Source organism: Danio aesculapii, chromosome 18 (assembly GCF_903798145.1).
Source record: "Danio aesculapii chromosome 18, fDanAes4.1, whole genome shotgun sequence".
Taxonomy (NCBI): Eukaryota; Metazoa; Chordata; class Actinopteri; order Cypriniformes; family Danionidae; genus Danio; species Danio aesculapii.
In genome coordinates, this window is record NC_079452.1 from 24581450 (window position 1) to 24594457 (window position 13008).

Genomic DNA, 13008 nt, shown 5'->3' on the forward strand with positions numbered 1-13008 from the left:
GGCCAATTGGCCGGTAAGAGTCATCCCGCTGCTGTCGGGCGAAGCCCAGACCGCCGCACAGCAGCTACCGGCCGAGGATCTCCTGGACTATGCTCACCTGAAGCGAGCCATACTTCAGCGGGCCGGCCGCAATCCGGAGGAACAACGCCAGCGCTTCCGGTCGCTGAAGCTGGAAGAAAGCGGCCGGCCCTTCGTATTTGCCCAGCAGCTCCGTGACGCCTGCCGCAGATGGCTGGTGCAGGATGACCGAACCATCGCCCAGGTCGTGGATGCCGTGGTACTGGAGCAGTTCATCGCCCGCCTTCCCTCCCGAACATCGGAATGGGTCCAGTGCCACCGGCCAGACGATCTGGACACGGCCATCCAGCTGGCGGAGGATCACCTGGTAGCGAGGTCCAGGGTCGACGAAATAACCTCTCTCTCTCTCTCTCCCCCTGTCCCATCTCTGTCTCTCTCTCCTCCCACTCCCAGGCCCAGATCGCGGGGACCGCCCATCCCAGCGCCCAGGAGGCGAACCCCAGGCCCGGACCCTCAGCGCTTCACGCCTCGCTGGGGCGCTTATCGGGATAGAGAGGGGGACGCCCGAACTATGGGCGGGTTTCAGGCGCCGACAGGTCTCTCTCCGGTCCAATCGGTTGGTCCTGCTGGCCCCGGGGGTGTAACGGGAAGGTCTGGGCCGGCGTGTTGGCATTGCGGGGGGGAGGATCATGCCCCAGAGAACTGCTCCGTAATGGAGGTGGGGGCATTGATCCGCCTGCCCGACGCGCCAGCCGTCGCCCCCGGTCGCAATGGGCTGTATCAAATACCGGTGAGTATTAAGGGGGATACCTACCAGGCCTTGGTGGATTCAGGCTGTAACCAAACCTCCATCCACCAATGCTTGGTGCAACGCTCGGCATTGGATAAGAGCCGCACGGTGCAGGTAAGGTGTGTGCACGGAGAGGTAAGACACTATCCGCTAACGGCTATGAAAATTCAATTCAGGGGGAAAAAGCATAATGTGGAGGTAGCGGTTAATCCACACCTCAAACACCCGCTAATCCTGGGGACGAATTGGCCTGATTTTAACAAATTACTGGAAATCCTAAGCGCGGGTGTGTCTTGGAAAAAAAAAAAAAAAAAAAAAAAAAAAAAAAAAAAAAAAAAAAAAAAAAAAAAAAAAAAAAAAAAAAAAAAAAAAAAAAAAAAAAAATCGCTGTATAGGGGGCGGGTCGCTCAGCTGGGGGAATCCCAAGTGTTGACGTCACGCGCTGACGCAGGGGCAGGGCCGGGAATTTCCCGGTGGAAAGACTTTCCCCTAGAGCAGTCGCGTGACGACACGCTGAGACATGCACTTGAAAGAGTGCAGGTCATTGATGGGAGAATCCTCCAGCCGGATCGACCCCTGTCCTATCCGTATTTTAAGATTATTAATGACAGGGTGTATCGAGTGACCCAAGACACTCAAACAAAGGAAGATACAACCCAATTATTAGTACCAAAGAGCCGCCGGGAAATGCTTTTCCAGGCGGCTCACTCGAATCCCATGGCCGGACATTTAGGTCAAGCGGCCACTCTAAATCGCCTCATGACCCGATTCTTTTGGCCGGGCATTCACGGGGATGTTAGCAGATGGTGCGCTGCATGCCGTGAATGTCAACTGGTGAACCCACCGGCCACATCAAAAGCGCCATTGCGCCCTTTACCAATCATGGAGATCCCCTTCGAGAGAATTGGTATGGATCTCATCGGGCCATTAGAGCGATCCGCACGCGGGCACCGCTTTGCATTAGTCCTAGTGGATTATGCAACGCGATACCCGGAAGCAGTAGCGCTCCGTAATATCTCAGCAAAGAGTGTTGCGGAAGCTCTGTTTAGTCTGATCTCCCGAGTGGGGATCCCCAAGGAGATCCTCACTGATCAAGGCACCGCGTTCATGTCACGTACACTACGCGAACTTTACGGATTATTGGGCATTAAATCGATTCGCACCAGCGTCTATCACCCACAAACAGACGGGCTGGTGGAAAGGTTTAATCGCACGCTTAAATCAATGATCCGTAAATTCGTTCACGAGGACGCGAAAAATTGGGATAAATGGTTGGAGCCCTTATTATTTGCTGTGCGGGAGGTTCCCCAAGCCTCCACAGGGTTTTCCCCCTTCGAGCTTCTCTACGGCAGACAGCCCCGTGGGGTTTGGATGTTGTTAGAGAGGTTTGGGAGGACGAGCCTTCACAAAGCAAAAACGAAATTCAATATATTCTGGACCTACGAGCAAAACTCCACACACTGGGGCGGCTCTCTACGGAGAATTTGCTCAAGGCCCAGGAGGAACAACGCAGGCGATATGATAAGGGCACTAAACTACGAAAATTCACAAAGGGAGATAAAGTCCTTGTACTGCTGCCTTCTTCCAATTCCAAATTACTCGCCAAGTGGCAAGGGCCATTTGTGGTCACACGACGAGTTAGCGATCTTGATTATGAGGTGGTGCGAACGGACAGGAGGGGGGCACGTCAAATTTACCATATTAATTTATTAAAACTGTGGAGGGAGCCGGAGGAGGTGATGCTGGCGGCACTCGTTACCAGCGAGGATGACCTGGGACCGGAGAGTGTTAGCCGGAATGGGGCAAACACCCTGGTTGCCGGGGGTGACCATCTTTCGCCCGCTCAGCTCACCGATGTTCGGCGCCTCCAAATTGAATTTGCAGACGTGTTCTCCCCCCTACCCGGGCGCACCAACTTAATTCAGCACCACATCGAGACCGAACCGGGCGTGGTCGTAAGGACCCGACCGTATCGCTTGCCTGAACACAAAAAAAAGGTGGTTCAGGATGAATTAAGAAAAATGCTGGAAATGGGTGTAGTAGAAGAATCCCGCAGTGACTGGGCCAGCCCGATCGTTTTGGTACCCAAAACAGATGGGTCGGTCCGGTTTTGTGTGGATTATCGCAAATTAAATGCTGTGTCGAAATTCGACGCATATCCAATGCCGCGGGTTGACGAGTTGCTCGACCGGTTAGGTGCTGCTCGCTATTATTCGACATTGGATCTGACAAAAGGCTATTGGCAGATACCCCTAACTCCTTTATCCCGTGAAAAAACGGCCTTCACGACGCCGTTTGGTTTACACCAATTTGTGACGCTTCCGTTCGGGTTGTTCGGGGCACCGGCCACGTTCCAGCGCCTGATGGACAAAATACTGGCCCGTCACTCGGCATATGCCGCTGCCTATCTGGATGATATAATCATATACAGTAATGATTGGCAGCGGCATATGCAACATGTGCGGGCGGTGTTAACGGCGCTGAGGCGGGCCGGGCTTACGGCCAACCCGAGGAAGTGCGCGGTTGGGCGTGTGGAGGTGAGGTATCTGGGCTTCCACTTGGGCCATGGGCAGGTGCAGCCCCAAATTGATAAAACTGCAGCAATTGCAACTTGTCCAAGACCCAAGACCAAAAAGGAGGTAAGACAGTTTTTGGGTCTGGCGGGATATTACAGACGGTTTATACCAAATTATTCGGACCTCGTCAGCCCCCTGACTGATCTTACTAAAAAGGGGGAACCAGATACTGTCCAATGGTCGGAGCAGTGCCAACAGGCCTTCACCGAGGTTAAGGCTGCACTTTGCGGGGGGCCGCTATTGCACGCTCCTAACTTTGCTCTCCCCTTTCTTTTACAAACAGATGCATCTGAACGGGGTCTGGGGGCGGTTCTCTCCCAGGAGGTTGAGGGTGAAGAGCGCCCGGTGCTGTACATTAGCCGGAAACTGTCCAACCGGGAGGCTAGGTACAGCACCATAGAAAGGGAGTGTTTGGCTATACGGTGGGCGGTCCTCACCCTCCGTTATTATCTCCTGGGGCGAGAATTCGTCCTCTGTTCGGACCATGCTCCCCTCCAGTGGCTCCACCGCATGAAGGATACCAACGCGCGGATCACCCGGTGGTATCTCGCTTTACAACCATTTAAATTCAAGGTGGTCCACAGGCCGGGCGCGCAGATGGTCGTGGCTGACTTCCTCTCCCGGGCGGGAGGGGGGGGAGGGGGGCCGCAGGCCGGACGGCTGCCCGGCCTGAGACGGGCGGTGGGGGTATGTGGTGGTGAGAGCGTGGCCGAACACCCGAAAGGGGGAGAGAGAGAGTGGAGACACCGGCGGCTGGTCAGTAGCCCAATCAGAAATAATTAATAACACCTGCTTTCTCTAGTGATTGGGCCGGAGAGACGCCTTCTTAAGGGACGAGAGAGAGACCAGTCGGGAGAGAGAGAGAACCCAGCAACAGCCACCACATTGGGGAGCTTGTGCTGAACCGTGTGACAGAATACAAATAAATCGTATTACGTACCTTAACGCCGACCCTGTCTTCTTCTTCCCTGACAAAGAACCTTGCTACAGTATTGTTAAAAAAATATTCAATAATTATTGATATTGAATGATATAAAAAATGATATCCTGATAATTTTTTTGCAACATTTCCCAGCCCTATTGTGAGGCATTGTTTACTTTAAATATTGGGTCGTCTATCGACGATCGCCGGTAGACACCACGAAGCTGAGCCAGCATCGCGATCCTCCGCCCCGCCCCCCCATCGCAAATCTGCTCGCAAAAAATACACACTGAAGCCTCGTTTACACTAATACATCTGTTTAAAATGGCATTTTAGAACGATAACAATCCACATCCACTCTGGTGTTTCACCTAGCAATTCTGAACAGCCCTCCCGTCCAAACCACTGCTGAAAACCCACATCACATGACAACACACACACGCACACTGTCATGCGCTCGAGACAGCGGGTCCAGACAGTCAGTGGGTCAGTACACTGCTTCAATCTTTCGCTTTCACGCTTGTACTTGGTCATTTTAGTGTAAACCTCAGATACTGTTGGTTGTGCACCTTTTTACCAACCAAGTTTGTGGACGCCATTATAACGACACAGATCACTCTGCTTATTCATGCCAGAGTCCTGTGGAAACAGTGACTGACGGTGGTCATTTGTGTGTAACTTCTCTTTATTTATTTATGATATGGTTATGGGTAAAACAAAGACGATGCAGGTCAGGTAGTTGAAATGGTAGGCTACAAATAATTAATTCGTTATGAATTAATTAATTATTCATAAATAATTAATTCATCGCCACCTATGACGACGATGCCATCGTCCATCGCGATGTTTCATATTAGACATCGTACGATGCCAAATGGATAGACAACGCCCAACCCTACTCAGCATACACATTTTAATAAAATTAAGGCACTTTATACCGAAGCTACATACTGAATCTTTTTTAATCGATATTGGCAATAGTGCTCAGTCAATAAATATCGATATTGATTTTATCGCCCAGCCCTGCATCACAAATGATCACTTTACTCAAAAATGAACAGTTTAAATTAAGTGAATCTGTATTGGCCTTTTCTAAATTCTGCTTTACATCTTAAATCCTTAAAAGGTTTTAATACCCTACTGAAAAATCCAGCTTAAACCAGCCTAAGCTGGTTGGCTGGTTTTAGCTGGTTGACCAGCCTGGTTTTAGAGGGGTTTTGGCCATTTCCAGGCTGGTTCCAAGCCATTTCCAGCCTGGTCTTAGCTGGTCAGCCTGGAAAGTGACCACCTAAATCCAGCTTGACCAGTCTGGTTTAAGCTGGACATAGCTGGTTTTGGCTGGGCTCCCAGCCTGGCTAGGCTGGTCAAGCTGGTCATTTTCCAGCCTCACCAGCTAAGCCCAGGCTGGAAATGGCCAAAACCCCTCTAAAACCAGGCTGGTCAACCAGCTAAAACCAGCTTAGGCTGGTTTAAGCTGTTGTTTTCAGTATGGTATTTAGATTTTTTTTATACTATATTCATTTATAAAGCTATAGTTTGTAATAGGCATGGGATGATAACCGTTTCTAAGGTATACCGCGGTTTGGAAAAGTCAAGGTTTTAAAACCACCAAAATTTTCTGTAATACCGTTCCTAATGCTGTGTTCACACCAGACGCAGAACGCGCGGATAAATCACGCTATTCGCTCGTAAATACACATTTGAGTTTCCTTGCTTTATTTGCGCATCAAATCCGCTTCATTCACGTCATGGGCAGGGCTTCTGTCTGCCCGGTGACTCTAGCTTCGTTGTTAAATGGCTAACATGGATTTTATTGAGAGAATTGAAAGAAAGAAAGAAAAAAGACTAAGAAAACAAAGGAAGGGGTAAGTAAATTACACTGTATAAAAGTGTAAAAATAAATAAATTAAGAGCGATAGGAAAGCTCAAATCAGAGTCAATAGACGACAGGTCTTCATATAGAACCGGGAATCGGACACATTTTTTGTTTTTACACATACGGAAAGATTTGAGCAGTGAGTCAACTTCAATCAGAAAATGTCGAAAAGTAGGGACTGAAGCCATGCATTTTGCTTATGTATAAAAAATTTCCAAACAAGATAAAGTTGAAAATAAATTCTTAAGATTAATAACAGGAGTAATAACAAATAATTTCTTTTAAACTAAAATATTGTGCAAATGTAGGAGGAGTGTTTAAATAACGATAGAGGTCAAATTTAAATTTCTGAACAAATTCACACATACAAAATAAATGCATTAAAGTTTCATCATCCTTACCACAAAATATACAACTACTCAGAATATCAACAGGCAGGAGGACCAACGACAGGAGCTACGTCATAATCACGCTCCCACAAGAGCAAGCTCCTGATTGGTTAATGCAGCACGAATGTCCGCTGAAGTTCAGATTTTACAACTTGAGCGATTCGTGCGCGAAGCGTGTCAAACGCACAAAACGCTTCATTCTTAAGTCTTTGCATTGACTTAACATGTAAATCACTCGAGCGTGACGCTTCTTCCGCGTCTGGTGTGAACGCAGCATTAGGTATGTGTAAGACTTTTTTTTAGACAATAGTATATCTTCAGCAGAAAAAATATCCAAAGATGCCGTTATAAATTATTAAGAAATCATTGTTTTTGAAACTAATGAAGACAGCAGAAGTCAATAATTCATTTCAATGATTTAGCCTGACATGTTTACTGCTGCAAAATAATAGAAATCTTCAAAAAAATAAATAAAAATAAAAATATATTGTTTTCAAAGGGGAAAAAAGTAGTTTTTTACCTCGATATTTAAAAAGAATATATTTTAGAGCTGTAATCACAATACTGTGATAGTTTTATTCAAGGTTATCATACCATCAGAATCTTATACCGGCCCATGCCTAATTTGTAATAAATCATCTTTGCATCCAAACACGAATCAGTCTCACATTATTTTTTCCCTTTCTATGAAAGTCTTGGTGACACTATGGTTGAGTGTTTCTTTCACACACTGTATTAAATGTGAAAGTCTGAATGTGCAAATATGAAATCAACTTTATCTCAATGCATTAGACTGACATTCATTCATTCATTTCCTTTTCGGCTTAGTCCCTTTATTAATCTGGGGTCACCACAGTGGAATGAACCGCCAACTTATCCAGCACATGTTTTATGCAGCGGATGCCCTACCAGCCGCAATCCATCACTGGGAAACATCCACACACACACACACACACACACACACACACACACACACACACACACACACACACACACACTACAGACAATTTAGCCTACCCAATTCCCTTATAGCGCATGTGTTTGGAAACTGGAGCACCCGGAGGAAACCCGTGCGAACACTGGGAGAACATGCAAACTCCACACAGAAACACCAACTGATCCAACAGAGCCTCGAACCAGCTACCTTCTTGCTGTGAGGCGAACGTGCTACCCACCTCGCCACCACGTCACCACTGGACTGACATAATGGAGGTAAAGTTGGTTTTATATTCACACATTCAAACTTTCTCCTTAATATTATACTGTCAGAAAAGTATTCTAACTAGTGAAGTAATATCAGGAGCTGATGACTGTCAAAGTACAGGATTATTTACAGACAAATAAGCGGTGCTAATGTTGTTTTCAAGCCATGCTTGCAATTTCAGACCCAATATTCAAAGTAGCATGGACTTGAAAAAATGAACAATTGCATTTTAAATTAATCTGCCTGATTAAATTCGGCTTTAGTATTTTATTAAATGCGAAAATCTGCATGTGTGAATGTTAAACCAACTTCATCTCAATAAGTCGGTCTAATGCAATCTAACGAGGTAAGCTTTGTTTTATATTCTGACTTTCGACTTCAATAAAATGTTTAATAAAAAAAACTAAAATAAATAAAAACTCAACAATAGTGTTATCAAGACAATCAGAAAAAACAAATAGTGTGGGACTGATTCCTGTTTAGATGCAAAGATGATATAATACAAAGTATAGCTTTATAAATAAGTTTTTATGGGGGGGGGGGGGGGGGGGTGGGTCAACAAATTAACATAACTTTTAAGGGTTTTATTATTTATTTTAATTTAAAATGGCAAATAGAGATTAATCTATAAATGCAACTGTTCATTTTAACACAGTTTACCCCTGTACTTTAAATATTCAGTCTGAATTTGCATGCAAATCTTCAAAACAACATTAGCACAGTTTAACTGACTGTGAACACGGTTGTACTTTGACAGTCATTGGCTGTTAAAATGATTTCCCTATTTACAATACTTTCCTAACATTATATTACGAAGGAGAAAGTCTGAATGTGCTAATATAAAACCAACTTTACCCCAATGACTGATATTACAGTCTCCTAAAACACAACAGCGTACTAAAATGCATGACCACAGCAGTAGATATGCTCACAGTAGCCCAGTTTAGTGTAGGAGAGGATGAGTGTGATCAAAACTCGATCAGAGCACGCGCATCACCTGTGGACGAGCAGATGATCCACACACACACACAAACACAAACAGAGAGAGAGACCCAGAATAAAACACTCACCCAGCGGGGCTCATATCCAGCTGCTGTTCCGGAGATCCGACACCCGGTCCGGCCTGTAGATCAGGAGGAAATCACGGAGGAAAAGCACACACCCACCGCTGGAGCTTCTAGCGCTGCCACTCCGGGAAATTGCAGATCCTGGCGCGCGTGACGCCACGGGTCAGCTGATCGCGGCATGACGTCACCGCACTTGTATTAGTTTTTCTTTATTGTCGTCAAGTATTGAACATAGATTGCAATTCGTAAAAATACAAACAGACAATAAAATATTAATACAAATGCAATAAGAGTAAAAGAAAGGGACAATGGGTGTGAGACAATCATAGAAACAGCTTAAAAGACTGTCATCACACTTGTAAATGAAGTTAAGTCAAGTTGGCTTTATTGTCATTTCAACAATATACAGTGCAGTACACAATGTTCCTCCAGGACCAAGGTGCTACATTAAACAGCATAAATTGACAACATAACACAGGACTGTGCACTACTATCAAGAATAAGAGACTGAAATAAGATAAGATAAACTCATACAGGATCTCATCTCTGTTTTTTGCAGACCATGATCTGTTGGCATCGAACATGGAGCCTCAGCATGCTCTGCGGACAGAGAGTGACACGGCTGGGATGAGAATCAGCACCTCCATGTGTGAGGCCATGGTGCTCTACTGGGAATAGATGGTTTGCAATCTCCAGGTTGGAGGAGAGTCCTTAACTCAGGTGGAGGAGTTCAAGTATCTCTGGGTTTTGTTCAGGAGTGAGGGAAGGATGGAGCGTGAGATTGACAGGCTGATTGGTGTGGCGGCAGCAGTAATGTGGTTGATGTACCGGCCCATTGTGGTAAAGAAAGAGCTGAGCCGAAAGGCGAATGAATGAATGAATAAGATAAACTAAAATAAAATGAATAAGAGTGCAAAGTGCGGTTTGTACAATATTTAGTGCAAATAAGACATGACAGACAAGACAAGAAACAGGTACACCAACCAGTACACTATGGATGTTGTGCAAATATTGGAGCAAATATAAATACTCAGTGGTGGAAAGAGTACTAAAAATCAGCTTTAAGTAAAAGTACCATTACTTGCCTAAAAATGTAGCGTGAGTACAATATCTGCTGTAAATATTACTCAAAGTACGAGTAAAAAGTAGACTTTTCGTCCTATGCCAATCCTTCCCCTCTCTCCGCTCCCCACACTTTCCTGTCAATACTGTCTGAGCAATTAAAGGTGAAAACCCTGAAAAAAAATTATATAAAAAAGCAGAGCTTTCAAAAGTACTCGAGAGTAGTGAGTGCTGAGTATTACGCTGGTAAAAGCTCATGTAATTTGTACATGTGTGTAAATGTAACGTTCCGTATAGCCAGAGAGGCAGTTACAGATTAGGAAGGAAAGTGGAGACTAAACAGTTGAGTTTTAGTGGTTTCTTGAAGACAGCAAGTGACTCGGCTGTTCTGATGTAGTTAGGGAGTTCATTCCACCAACTGGGCAGATTGAATGTGAGAGTTCGGGAAAGTGATTTCTTCCCTCTTTGGGATGGAACAACGAGGCGACGTTCATTCACAGAACGCAAGTTTCTGGAGGGCACATATATCTGCAGAAGTGACAGCAGATAAGAAGATAATAATAATAATAATGATAATAATAATAAAAATAATAATAATAAATAATAATATTAATAACAATTATTAATAATAACAATAATAATAATAACAACAACAATAAATAATAATAATAACAAATAATAATAATAATAATAACTTATAATAATAATTAAAAAATAATAATAATCAATAATAAATAATAATAATAAATAATAATAACTTAAAATAATAATAAATAATAATAAATAATAATAATAATAATAACAATAAATAAATAATAATCAATAATAAATAATAATATTGATAATAATAATAATAAATAATAATAATATTAACAATATTTAGAATAAATTGGATTAAAAGATTTATTCCATATTTATTTAATTTTGCATGTGTACATTTTTCGTCTGTGCCTGCGCTTATTTAATCCTAAATCATTAGGATTTAAAACAGTCATGCATTTTAAATTATTCTAATTTTACTCAAGATTCTGACCAAACAGATGTTAAAATGCGGATCACGTGAAGCAGACTGAACCCGGAAACAGCGCTGAAGTGGCATCGCTCGATTTCTGAAACGCACTTTAATCTCCAGCGCCGCCTCTGCGCATGCGCGACACTCAAACACTGATATCTGAAGAGAAATGAATAATCAATAAGTCTGATCATAAGCTGAGCTCAGCGATACACCGAGACGGAAGAGTTTCACTGACAGCAGAGCTGAACACTGCGCTTCAGACTGACTGAGGGAGGATATGAGAGAGTTTACTGACACCTGCTGGAGACAAGAGTCAGAGAAAGAGGAAGCAAATCAGCAAATCAAATCCATCATATGCAATACATTGTTGACTGGGACAATGTGTCCCTCCACCGCTCTGCTCTGATTCAGAACTGGTTTCAGGAACATCCACATTTCGCCGTCCTCTATCTTCCACCATACTCTCCATTCATAAACCCTATAGAAGTTTATCTCGGCATGGCGGTGAAAGGTATATGATCTCCATCTCCAGGCTGAGGTACCCCACATCCAAGCCATGGAAGAGGCCTGTGACCAGATGGAGGTAGCAGCAATACAAAGATGGATTCGTCCTTCAAGATGTTTCTTTCCAAGGTGTCTTGCTAATGACAACATAGCCTGCGATGTTGATATAATTCTCTGGCTAGATTCAGCTAGGCGAAGAGACGATGCCTAGTGTGTGTGTGTGTGTGTGTGTGTGTGTGTGTTTTTTGTAACAGTAAACTTTCAGTGCAATATGTAAGTGACAGTACCACACTTTACACACTGTTACAGTACCGTGAATCTCCACGTCAACGCTTTAGGCATGTTGAGAAATGGATGAGTTTCTTCAGCGTGCTCCATTGGTGTAGTGTTTGGTGGATTTACCTTATATTTGTACTTTGTTGATGGTAGCCTACTGTAATCACAGGAAAGTAGAAGTGCTCAAAGTGGCATGTAGAGATTTTTTCATTGATAATATTTTTGCCAATTTCAATGACATGATTAAAAATTTAACCTTCAAAAAACAGACTTTTTTTCGATACCTTCAGGTTTGTCACTTTATTCAGACCCAGTGCTCTGTATTCCCTCAAATGCCTGCTGAATCTGGACTGGACTTCATTTTAAAGACCCCTGTACACCCCAAGGGCCTTCTCACGCTGGAGAAGATTAAGATGTAATGGATAGAAGAACTACGAATTAATATTTCAGAAGAAACTTGGGGTAAAGCAGTTGAAATTATAAACAAGACTTCATCATGTGCGCGTCTTAATCTGATCCAGATGAAAATTCTGTACCGTATTCACTGCAGCAAAACCAAACGGGCTAGAATATACCCCAATATAGATGAAACATGCGACCGTTGCAAGGCAGACCTAACCCATATGTTCTGGTCATGTGATAAGCTGAGACGATTTTGGTCTTCAATCTTTGAGATTGTAAACTCGGACTTTAATTTAAGAATTTAACCTAATCCGGTGATGGCTTTGTTTGGAGGATCAAATGAGGACATGCATATAGCTAAAGAGATAGAAAACGCCTTTGCAACATTAATAGCCAGAAGAAGAATTCTTACAGAGTGGAAATCACCAACGCCACCTACACTGTCAGTTTGGCTTAGTGATGTAATGCTATTAATAAAATCTAATATTTTCTCAGAGGATCAACCAAAACATGGGACCCTTTAATAATTCATATTGAGACTAATGGACTCCTCCAACCATGAACCCCAACACCCCACCCCCTATCCCCCTGGGTTTTTTTTTATTTACTTATTTATTTCTGTATTTATTTTTTTATTATTAAGATTATTTTATTATTATTTTTTTGTAATCCATTTAATTTTCATAACGTTCATTTGTTTCTGTGTAGCTTAAAAAAAAAAAAAACGAAAGTACCTTTGTCATTGAATACCTGTAATGTATTGTACTGTCTGTCAAAAACACAATAAAAAACAAAAAACAAGTGCTCAAAGTGTTTTAGGTCTAGTAAAGCATACACTCAGTGCACCACTTAGCGGATTTCCACATCTTGTATATATACACTATGAACAGCAGCTCCGCTAATTATT

General features: G+C 43.4%; 1 protein-coding gene across 1 annotated transcript in view; it reads right to left on the minus strand.

Moving 5' to 3' along the window:
- The window catches only part of LOC130246162 (tyrosine-protein kinase CSK), a 49567-nt gene extending 40619 nt beyond the window's left edge, over positions 1-8948 (minus strand). The window contains exon 1 of the mRNA XM_056479055.1: positions 8846-8948. The gene's annotated coding sequence lies outside the window, so the exon portion shown is untranslated. The remainder of the gene's footprint in view (positions 1-8845) is intronic.
- Between the last annotated feature and the right edge of the window lie 4060 nt (positions 8949-13008).